Source organism: Nipponia nippon, unplaced genomic scaffold (assembly GCF_047370975.1).
Source record: "Nipponia nippon isolate SJK-2023a ecotype South Korea unplaced genomic scaffold, ASM4737097v1 scaffold_5, whole genome shotgun sequence".
NCBI lineage: Eukaryota > Metazoa > Chordata > Aves > Pelecaniformes > Threskiornithidae > Nipponia > Nipponia nippon.
In genome coordinates, this window is record NW_028262369.1 from 12,369,516 (window position 1) to 12,381,976 (window position 12,461).

Sequence of the window (12,461 nt, forward strand, 5' to 3'; positions counted from 1 at the left end):
AAAGAGGAGATCTACTGCCAAACTGTTTGTTTATCTTCCCTTTCAAATAAAAAAACTGCTTTAAATCCCACATTGAGAGGTGTCAGAAACATAACCCATATAAAAGAGCACACAGACCTCTAGAGGCTTCTGAAATCCTTCACCCATCATAAAAGCCTTAAAACTTTCATTACTTTCTTTTTAGCTTTTTAGAAGAAGGTTTGTATTTGGATTTCAATCAAATTAGGCTTAATGTTCCTGGTACTGTAACAACTTAAAATATTAATAATTTTCATAATTCTGTCCAAAAACTTTTAAACAGTCGGTCTTCCTTACAAAGTTATGCAGTTACAATAGGACACCAACTGTACTTCAAAAGTTCCACTGAGGGAGATGCCATTTGTGAATTCTGCTTTAGCATATATTCAGTATATAAAGTTATTTAAGTGCTGTACAATAAATAATACAGCAACATACGCTTTCAACACATTTGGAAGTAAAGTCATAAAAACAGTCTTGTTTTGGCCAAAGTGCAAAAATTTACACACAACAAATGTTGCAAATAGGAAGCCGCAAAATCCACTACAAAGACAGAAAGTTTTGTAGCATTTTTGTGGCTCTTTCTCCAGACTCATAATCAGAATTAAAAAAACTAGACCATAAAACACCTAACTTGCTTGGTTAGCAGGGTCTTTTGTAGCTGTGTCTCCATCTCACATGCTTGTCTGTACATGACAGCCAGCAGCACGAGCAATAGGCCACAGCAGCACCACAGTACCTTCATTAACACAGAACCCGGAATACAAAGGTCTCCATAATAAGTGGAGAGGAAAGGGGATTTATGGTATCGATACAGGCAATACATTTTGAAGACCTGTAGTGGCTCCACAGTAATTAACAAATTCTTGGGATAACTGTTCACAGAGTATTTGGCTTGTGGTGACCCTCGGGCACTGATCTTGCAGAAATGAGTAATTAGAAACTATTATAATAAGACTAAGATTGCTTTCCCAGAACAAGTGCTAGACATAGCATCATCCTTCAGGGAGAAATGAGGGGTGAAGGTGTAAGCTGCACTCCCACCAGTTCTTTGCTAAACTCAGATGGAGACACCTTTGACAAAGCTGCAAATATTCTTTTAGTGGTCGTGGGGGCACTCTGGTCTACACACACGTGCTCGGTTGGTCCTGCAGTTGGTTGGTTGTTCAATGTCCATATCCAGCAGGGCAGGTACCATTGAGGGTGGGAAGATCTCCAGGGTTAGGACCAGGAACACTGCTCCTGGTACATGATGTAGCATAGGGCTTCTTGGTGTCCTTCACTAAGAGCACTACTGTTCGTTTTTGGTAGCGCTGAGTAGCTCCATACTGGCTGGTTTGATGCTAGCATTTTGTATGATGCCTGGATCATTTGGGAAGCTTTTGGTATGAGATGTCAGTCAGATCACTGGCTTAGGCTTTCCATTTTTGTCTACTGAAGGAAGAGAAATCTCTCTTCCTCGCTCAAGACCAGTGCTTCTTTCTTCTCACCTTTTCAGTGAAGTGAATTGAGGAGGGGGAAGAAGTAAAAATACAAGGAAAACTTGTAATGATAATTCAGTTCTGAATGCTCATACAGCTCACATGGCTGACACAAAATCACTCACAGTTGTAATTAGAAACTGTCACTCAACAGATAAAAAGTGTTTGTAGGCAAAACCACAATCAGATCCTCCCTTGCAGTTTGTAAAACTGTCTAGTAAGGTCTGAACTTCTATATTTGCTCATATTGTATCTGAAGGTATCTCAGTTCAAATGGTTTCCCCTCCTTGCTTGCTGGCTAAAGATAACATATGGGACGAGAAAGAAATGAGTCTCTCCAGAGCTGTAGAATCATTGCACATTCAGCACTGAATCACTAAGAACCCTTTAATAGGAAAGTTACTGAAATGCTATGTCTAATGCAGATACCAAAACTAAACTGAACTTGCTGTGCTGTGCCTAAGAACTGCAAGAAATTAAACAGAAGAATTCACATGCTCTACAAAGAGGATCTCTGAAGGGCACTTGTACCCTGGGAGCCAGCTTATCAAATACTGTTCCAGTCTAGAAGTTCAGAAAGGGAAGGAAACATTAGCATTTTTCTACTTTAAGAAGGAAGGAGAAAGGAAAAATCTTGAATACAACTCTCTTTCTCAGCACTGGATTCGTTATACCAAGTCACCATAAACCCATATATTCCTGGTTACTGAAACACTGGTGGGTTAGTAAAGGGGGAAAAAAAATGCACTAAGAAAGTCCAAGTTTATCTGTACTGTTCTTACAATGTGGATGACATAATGTAATAATTGGAATTTTTTCATTTTCAGTACTATCTCTGAAATAGTTTGTTCCTTCTGCTCTGATTTACAATATAAAAATCCCCAAAATTATAAAAATACATTTCTATTTCAGTCTTTTTGGTTTTGTTATATTTTTTTGTTAACTTTATCAGACCTTAAATCCTATGAATTCCCTTGCTCTGTCTCAAAGAAGAAAAATAAAATGCTGTTATGTACACATGCAAAAAGAACATTTAGTATTCAATCCTTTTAGCTGCAAAATCAAATGCACGCAATGGAACAGAAAAAGGAACCAACATCAGGCATACATTTCAAACACATTACACAAGTGATCAAAGAAAAAAGGGAAGAAATCTAAAGTAAAGCTACTTGCATAACAGACTGTGCATAAACCATTGAGTCTTTTGAGTGGGATAAATACGTTTCAGACTGTGCCACTAATGTGACGTTTTAATGGTGTGAGAACTATAAACAAAACTTCTTAAAGATAGATAATAAACTATGAAGTCTGCTATAACATTTAAAGGACCAAATAAACAAATATATATGTTTCTTTTCCTGCCAAAAGTGGACATCACACGAATCCTGGTGATGGATGCCACAGCGCTGAGAATGTTGTCACTTTTTCTGGACAATGAAACAAAACCACAGAAACCAGCAGGAGAAGCAGCCAAGTTTAGCCACCATATGTGGGCATCGCGATCCTATAAATACACACGCAGCATCTAGACAAGGCTACGATTGTCATTCCCCTTGTAAGAAAATGATTAGTTGTACTACGCTAATAATATACTCTGAAATACCGAGGAATCAGAATCAATTTTCATGTAATAATACCAGAATGTGACTCCACACTTCAGTAACAACATTCTGCTGTAAATGTGCAACAAAGATGTGTGCAGCGAAGGCTCGGTAATACAGATCCAGAGAATTATGCAGCATCTAGTCCAATCCAGTTACCAGTGAGGGCAGGGCAGGAGGACACAGGAGGACACATACTGAGCTACGATGGCTTACGCTGATAAAGGAGCTGGCTGGAACGACTCCTCATATGACCTCATTACATACTGTGAGCATGACGCTATCATAGAAGTGCTTAAAATCAAAGCTGACAACATAGATTCCTGTTATTTTGCTTGACTCGAAAAAAAAAATTTACACTGAAAGCTTTGTCTTCATTCATATCACGAAGAGTACAATATACAATATGTTATCACAAGAAAAGCATGTCACAAGAAAAACCTCTTCATTTCATTTAATTTAAAAAGAGACAGAACTGGGCCAGGTTGATATACCATCACGACTCTGCTTTGTTTACCAACAAATACCATGTACTACTGCCTATAATTCAATTTTAGGAGTATATTACCTAGCAGTTTTATAAGCAAGATCATTTTTACTACGGGAAATGATATAAACTTGGACAAGGATAACATTCAACATTATCAAATGGGAGGCATCAGAGTTATGATTTCTAGGCACAAGTGGTAATTGGATTGGAAGGCAAAGTTCAAGAAAACAGTAATACTCTTGTGTATCAACAGAAGGCCTGTTCTGCTCCGTAGTGCACTACCCAAGGCCATTTCCTTCCTTAATATTAAAATTCTAATCAGCCTTCATTTCATCTACAGAAATTTATGACCTAGTCCAAGTTCTGTGTATAGCTTTAGAAACAGACAGACTTGGAATATGAGACCCAGCATGTTATAAATTCTTAATTCAACTATAAAAATCTGTACATGCACAAGTGGAGAATGTTTAAAATATGCCGAGTTCCATGCTGTGCAACACAGTGAATTATTGCTATAAACACTGCAAATATCTTAGTCTCTAAATGCAGCTGCATTAATTACAGATTTGATGTTAAGATCCTAGATATCAAACACTGAGGAAACTGGGCCCACTGTAGGTGAAATGAAAACGGATAACTATAACCACAAAAAGAAATTCCTTAGAAATTTGTCTTAAGCAGTGCTTTCTAAACTGTGAGGCACTCTCTACATGCAATATGCCTGTTTTTTCTAAGTGGCTTGTAAGCACTGCCAGAAAACCTGAGCACGTTCTCCTGAGCACTGCTGCTGTTGAAGTCAGTGCCTTTGGCTGGACCTGTGTTTGAGGACTTGCAGAATACTGAAAAATAAGCTGTTGCTTATAAACAGAGAAAATAGTTAGCTCACTCAAATCCTTAGCTGTTTTTTTCTTTCACTGCCAAAGAGACACTTACCTCTCACTTGAATATCATATCTCAAAATTAAGCCAACAGCAAAGAGAAGGAAAAGGAAGTCTGGAAAACTGAATGAAAGCACGTTTACTCTGCAAGGTAAATCAGGGAAATGGCTAAAAGGGCAGAACTATAAATCTAAACGCTTAAGTCTCCAGACAAAATATTAAAACATCAAGCTTAAGCTTCAAAGAGTAATAACAAACCCTGAAGACCACACATCTGAAGGTATGTGTCTAGTCTTCATGCCTCCGCACAGCTTGAGAGTAGGTATTTATGTCAAAACAAATGGGTAGGCCACTGAGAACTGTCATGTAGCAATATCAACCACACCACTTTCTCCTCGTTGCAAAATCCCATTCTTTTCTTTGATAACAGCACATTCAACCCACGCCAGCTTCTCCATTCACGAGCACTACAGCACTCGCCGTCCTTTCTTCTGCCTCCCTTCTACAATCCTTACCCCTAATAATACCGACTACTAATAAAAGACACAAAGACGGCTCTCTTCTGTTGCTATCTGTCCCAGTAGCAGGTTAGCTGAGAAATAATCACATGCCATCAGGCATATACCAGAAAGGGAGGCAATGCAGCCATCCCAGCTGCAGCTTGTCAGGAGGTGGTCAGGTTCAGATGGGCCAGCTGCTTGGCAAGAAAATGCCCATGTTCAAATCAGCTGGCAAGCCAGGAGGCACACACGTTGCCTTCCGGGGAGCTGCTTGGCCAGCAACGGTGCCATTTAGCCCAACAGCACCCGCTGCCTCTCAGCTGCCAGGAGGTTAGAGAAAGCACTCTTCGAGCTGTGAGCTCTGCAGGTCTGACTTAAAGAGACATGAGAAATGTAAGCTCTGTGTGTGTGTATGTGTGTGAATATAAATAAAATCAGATCAGCCTACAAGGTTGCGACATTGCACAAAACAGAAAATGGGACGGGCTAAATCTCATGGCGCATAATTTTCAGCGGCCATGGTCAAAGAAGAATGGATGGTGAAGTGCAAGAAATTGCTCCAGCTGATCATGTAACCACTGCTAAGGAATTCAGATCATGCCCCTGGACCATAGCATTGCCTTCAGACACCAAAAACAGCTTTTAAATCTGGAATAGCTGCACTGGCTTACACCAAACTCAGAACCAGTATACTGCATTACCCCGGGAGAAAGGGGAAATAGAAGGAGGAAGAAAAAACTCACTCAGTCCATGCAGTTTGGCAGCAAGTAGAATTGCATAAATCCATCAAGTGAAATTGCATCTTAATTGTAAGGCCATTTTCAGTATTTGAATGCAATTTCCTCAATACTTTTCCACTCTGTAAGATACGTCTGACAATTAGAAGCAACTCTGCAAATGCCCTAAGACTGATCCACCTGCAGCTGAACAAAAATCTTGATTTGCCAGACTTAGCACCCTGTACATGCTGTACTAGCAGGTGCTGCTGGGGCTACTTATATTTCAGACTGCAGAAGCAGTTCACTGATTGATCAATGGCTCTAAAACACATTTGAGAAAGTATCCCAGCCCTCAAACTGTCTGTTTAGTCTCTCTGAGCATTTATGAATAAATAAATAAGAAAATTTACCAAATACCACTGCAAACTGGCAACTATAAAAAGTGAAAGTAAAGAATGTAATTAGATTATGAAGTTTATAAGCTTAATTGCAAAAGATTTCTACAAATTAGAGCTTGTAAATACATCTTTACTTTATGTAAGGAGTAATGACAAAAACCTCATAGGACATACTGGAGATTTAGACTGACCTTCAGTGTTGCAGTAAACACCCAGAGCCTCTTGGGTGATTTTTGATTTTTTAGCCTATGTCTCAATTGTTTTAATAAAAGTGGGGTTTTGCAGTTTGTTTTGGGTTTTTTGGTTTTGGCTTTTTTTGTTTGGTTTGGTTTTTTTTTTAAAAAAGCAAGCTACAGTCACAGCAAAGACTGTTTTTTCATGGTTTTGTTTTTTTTTTAATTTTATATTTTTAAAGCATGTCATCAAATATCTTCAGAAAGGATGTGGCACAGCATTCATTCTGCCTACTTACTCCGGATTAAGTTACTCTTAAAAAAAAAAAAAAATTAAAAACCAACAAATAATCCCCTGCTCAACTGATAAGCACATACGTTTCAACGGGAGACAGAATGCCGAAAAGAACAGGTAGTTGAGAGGAGCTGACACACATTGTACTAGAACTCTAAAGTTTAGTGCCATATTAAAGTTGTCTTGTCAGAGAAAACTCCGACACTAATATTTGCAGTGACTTTATTTGCGGAGAGCAGACATACATGGCTACGACACAGTGGCGAAGGCAGCAAGCATCTGCCACTTACATATACCGCCTAAGAGACCACAAATCTCACATTTGTGCATATCTCTGTGTACTGTAATCTAGCATAAAAATATTAGAGAAGCCTAAGTGACTACAAATCTCACATTTGTGCATATCTATGTGTACTGTAATCTAGCATAAAAATATTAATTGAGAAGCATATCAAGTTAGGCTTGTCAGCCCCAATATTTTCTGGTAATTTGAACAAGGCCAGAGAATAAGATAAGCATCCTTACAAATCCAGTTGGCTTTACTTCAAATCCAAAAGCTTGTTTCCAAGCTGCATAAGGACAGGATCCCACAGAAAATCAAATTTTGAATGCAAAGCCAACCAAGTTCTGCTCATCATCCTCCGTTCTGAAACCTGCCTGCAGCAACAGTTTTTTGGGAGCTCACTGTCCTTCACTGAAATACTGTACAACACGCAATTATTTTTGTAAGAAATTATTTTTGCATCAGAGTTACACTTATTTTAGGGACAATCTATCATTTTTTATTAAAAAAACACTTCCGTGTTTTTAAGTTTCTGCTAATGAAGTATTTTCATTGGCACTCATGAGTTAAAAATTACTTCAGCTTTCTTTGCAGGTTTTTTTTTCTTTTCAAATCAAGCTGGTAAGTACTCCCAATTTACCAGTGCAAATCAGCTTAATTTGCTTAGGAGCTAAACTTGGAGCAAACAACGGTATTTTCAAAACAAATACACCAAGTTAAAGCGAGGGCAGTTGTGGTTCATCTGAATCATATGGCTCCAGATTTCAAATCTAAGCTAAGGAAATAGAGGTTATGACATCCTGCAGCTGGGACAAGTAGTGTTCATAAAGCAGCGTTAAATTAAGACCACTTGGCCAGTTCAGGCAGTTGCTTGTGTGGAAGTGAAAGATCCCATGAGAGCATTAAAAAAAAGGAAAGGTTTTGGTGTCCTAGCCAAACCCCCCTTCCTTCACTTAATGCTACCAGGAACTAAGTTTCTTCAGAGCAAACGACTGTGGAAGGTTGCTGCCAAGTAATTGCTACTGATTTATTTACATCCAATCACAGAGAACAGGAATTAAACACTTTGCAGAATACATGGGCAAGTTAATTACAAAAGGTCTTCCCATGCTACGCAAGTGCCAAGTGACTGAGCCTGCCGCTTGGTAGGTTAGTTTTCAGACACATCAGTTTGGCGAGTTGATTCACCATAAGGCTATGCAAATGTTTAGGCCAACACAAAGACAGATACAGCGGCAGGGAGAAGTAGCTGGGAGCTTTAGCAAGGCAGCGGTACTCATGCTGGTGGCAGGGGCACAGGTGGATAAAAGTTTTCATTCAGTCTGGGAAACTCAGGACAGAAAAAGAACTGGATCTGGAAATGTTATTTTCCAGTCTCCCATTCAGTAGCATTTTAAGATCTACTTATTGATACATTAAGCATTGATAAAATACTTGAGAGTTGACGTTTTCATTTATAACAGATGAAAAAAGTTTGTTTTCTAAATTTTGTGAGACGATACTGGTGGCTGAAGCAGAGGGACCATTCACTGCTTCCCTGAACACGACAATAACTGCGCCTATAGCTTTTTTTTTTTTTTTTTAAGTAGGGAGGAAGCATGAAACAGTAGTACTGATTGGAGTCTTTGACGACACTATCTGGATGCCAATGTCACGCTGTGTAAACATGTGGATGCATTAGACAATTGTTGGAAGCAGTGAATTCTAAATTTGATCTAGTGATAGGACTCATGCTGTTTGGAAAAAAAAAAATATGGGGTTGCAAAACCACACAAGGAAAATGTTTCAGACTTGTTAAAAAAAAAACCAAACTACAATGTGAGCAAAGATGTATTGGATGGCCTGCAGATCTCAGCCTCTGGAGAGCCCTGACAGACAGAAAAGACGACCTGAACTCTTGGCTCTCAAACTGTTAAATAAGTTTATAAAATGTATTCCAACCTGAAAGGATAAAAACATTTTCATAGACAAAAATTTATATTCACATGCAGAATACAAAAGATTTTCCTTGCTAAAAGACAATCTGCAACGATGATTTACATCTTCTTCCACGTTTCTAGTGCACACTACTGCCTGAACTAATGAATCAATTTTAGTGAAGCCTGAGCTCTACAGTATCGCCAGCAATGCCGGTCCGGGGAAGGGAGTGGTAGTTAACTGCCTTCCTTTGGTTTGTGCTGGCAACACAATGCTTTTTGCTTTATAGTACTTAATGGTCTAAAACACAAGTTGAAATTAACTACTTCATTAGCTATACAGCTGCTACTCCTTATCTCTTTCATTTTTCTTAATTATAGCACTGCAAAATTTTATGTTGTGATTCAGAATTGTATATGATTAACATGATATATGATTTATATTTGTTAGAATATAAAATACGGGCCTCACGAATAAAATTATACATTACATATGACATTTGAAAACATACTCCATTCTTTAAGCTATCTTTCTAGATAGCTTACTATGCTCATTCTGTCCATGCTACAACTTCACTTCAAACTGATTAACCAGCTTGTTATTCCACTCAAGTTGCTTACATTAAAAGATGAAAAATAATGGGTTCAGCTCCCAGCAAAACTGCAAACCCACGTTAAGCCTGTCACTACAAAACTTGTTATTCATCTCCACATCATCCATAGATGTGAAGAGCAGTGTGTATAGCTCAGCATTTCAGTTACAATTCATGTTGTGATTTAATCATTCCTGGAACATTGTTTACTACAGAAAAGAAACTGTACTTCAACAAGGATCGGAAAGCAAGAAAATCAAATCAATCCAGAAGAGCTACTGAGTCACTAAGGAGGAAAGCAACGAGATACACATAATCCTTGTGAATGTGGAGTAGGTCAGCAGTAGCAAAGCTTCTCTTGGGTAACTGCTGGGTGACGACTGTGGACAGAACCTTTCTCCAGCCCACCCCTAAGAGCTCCACGAGCACACGACAGCAGTCCTCGGAACACAGATCTCAGTATTGCACCTTGCCGTGCATATAAATAAGTTTGTGCAACTTAGCCAGCTGAATTCACAACAATTCACATGTCTAATTCTAGTCATATCCATACATCCATGGATATGAGGCCACAGGCCACAACTAAGGCACTGAAGGACTGCATTAGTCAGGAGAAGTCATCTCCTATGGCCTGTCCCTACATGGCTGGAGCTCCCAGAGCTCCAGAAAGTATTACAGCTCTGCCACAGGTGGGACTTCAGCAATGAGAGCCAGGCCTTTTTACATCCACCACTAACTATTTAAATCCTCCTTCCCACCTAACAAACACAGAGGAAAAGAGCTCTCCACATACATTTTCTACCCTAACACACGGGGCAGCTGTCCTAGTAGGACCTTCAACGCGGCTTAAATTTGTGTGAAAGTATAAACAGAAGATCCGCTGTTTCTTCACATGAATTAGTGACACATTCATTTTTGTTCTTGAGAAGAGATGCCAGCCAGAGTCTGTGACCACACAGCCAGCCACTATAGCATAGTTCAAGGCCACTACAGTTGGTGTTAGGTGATTTCCACCTGTGCGACACATCACAAATACAAGTTAGCCATGGCAGATACACAGAAATCCCTTTCTCTTAAGATCAAGACCACGTAATAATAGCAGTTTGTGCTTCTATTTACTATTCTTCATCAAATTATGAAACTAAAATTGCAAGCAAAATACTGGTTGCACTACTTATTTTTCTTGGGTCCTTAAACGTCAGCCACAATATGTGAAGCAGAGGACAAAGAGAGGCCAAGCGGAGCAGGGGAGCTGGGTCGCTCTGACTGTAACACACGGTAGTAAAGACCAGAACCAGTGCTAACAGTTGAGAAAAGGGGAAGGAAAAACATGCGCCAGAAAGAGATCAGATCTTTTACAGACCATTACTGCATCTCTCAATAAAACTTTAACACAAGAAGAATGAAGTGGCACGGGCGGCTATCTTAAACCATTTTTTCCCAAATAAAGTATTCTGCTTACCACAAAATTCAGTCATAATTAAGTACCCTTGAACTAGTTAATGTTTCTTTTTAGGGGAAAACTCATCTATTTTTAAAAGTTATCTTGCTCTCCAAATATTGCTGTTCAATCATTATCTAAGCTAAAACACTTAAACCTCTTTAATGCCAATATATATGTGGTTTGGTTTTGGTTTGTTTTGTTTTACTGCAAGACATAGGGAAATTAGTGCTTTACTTCATTTTTCTTCTCCTTTGGATAAGTTACATCTGCATATTGAAATACTGGTTACGAATTTGGAGTGGTCAGATATATTATACTTTTCATTTTATAATTTAATAAAATATACTTGCTCTCCTTATTTTTTCCCCACAGTGTGCAAAGTAACAAATATATATTCAGTAACCAAAGCAAATTAGCGTAACACAGTATGCCAAAACCACTACTTTTTACAATAACAAACCAAACTGACATTTATCGTAGTATCATATTACGCGACAAGTATTTCAGATCAGGACTGTTACGTGTCAGTTTTAACCCACCAAGCATGACATCTTGCATGAGGAGAAGGAAGGTTTGTTTCTATTTTTAGATCGGTCTACAGCTTTTATTCAAGATCCTCAATTCACCTCACAAATGTAAATAAAACCATCAGCGCCACTGTAACACATTAATTCTGTTAACTTTTCAACTACAGTCAAGTCAGTACAGGCAGCAATTCAACACCAAACATCATGAACAATTATGTTACAGATGATCTAATCACTGGATGAAAACATTGTGTATTGTACATGCTACACAGAGCATGGTACAGTGTAAGACAAAAAGTAAGACAAAAAACATGAAAGTGATCTGTATTTATCAGAATTGATTAAATTTTCTTTTAATTTCTTTCAGCCACCTATGAACAATTTTTTCACTTTTTCTTTCTTTCTTTTTCTCCTCCCAGTGGCTCAGTCAGACTGACATTCTCCTGGGCTCCACCTCACGTAAGTACAGCTATAGCAATACAGTGTGACTATTATTGTATATGTTTATTTCCACAATGTACAACAGTGAAAATATTGACCAAAATTGGGACTTCTAGACCTGCTATTTACTTCTGTGAAAAGGTACTGGAAAAATTTACTAAGTCCTTACTGAAGAGTTAACCAAGGCAAGCAATATCTACTCCCAGATCATCCTCCTTCTCAAAGGCCACAAACCAGCCACCTAAGTAGTCTCATACAAAGACACATCCAATTTACTACGTCTTTATAGGTTTGTGACATCTGGACTTCATGAAGTGTCTCATGATCTTGAGGCACTCCAGGGCTCCTTGCCAGGCAGGGGAACCTCTGTCATCTGGGGGAACTGCAGAAACAGACCGGAGGAACATCAACACTCGGAAGGTTTAACTGGCGTTATTTCTGCAAGCTGCTTGCCAACCCATGTGAAGAAGGAATCGAGGCTGTGACGCTCTCCCCGCCACCTCTACCACCAGGTCGTCATGACAGTTAAAACTGCCTGAAAGCCCACATTAATGATTTTCATACAGTGACAAGGGCCGATCAGGGAGGAGGAGAAAGGCAAAGCCAATGCCTAGTCAATCAGCTTGGGCTAACTCTGCAGGAAAGATGCATCTTTAAGAAAGACAAACAGAGGAAAAGGAGACACAAAACTCAGTCTTCTCTAA

The 12,461-nt window shown here is 39.0% G+C and overlaps 1 protein-coding gene across 10 annotated transcripts in view; it reads right to left on the reverse strand.

Annotated features, from left to right (window-relative positions):
* The window catches only part of CHLSN (cholesin), a 141,378-nt gene that overhangs the window by 55,213 nt on the left and 73,704 nt on the right, over positions 1–12,461 (reverse strand). The gene's annotated exons all lie outside the window — the stretch shown is intronic.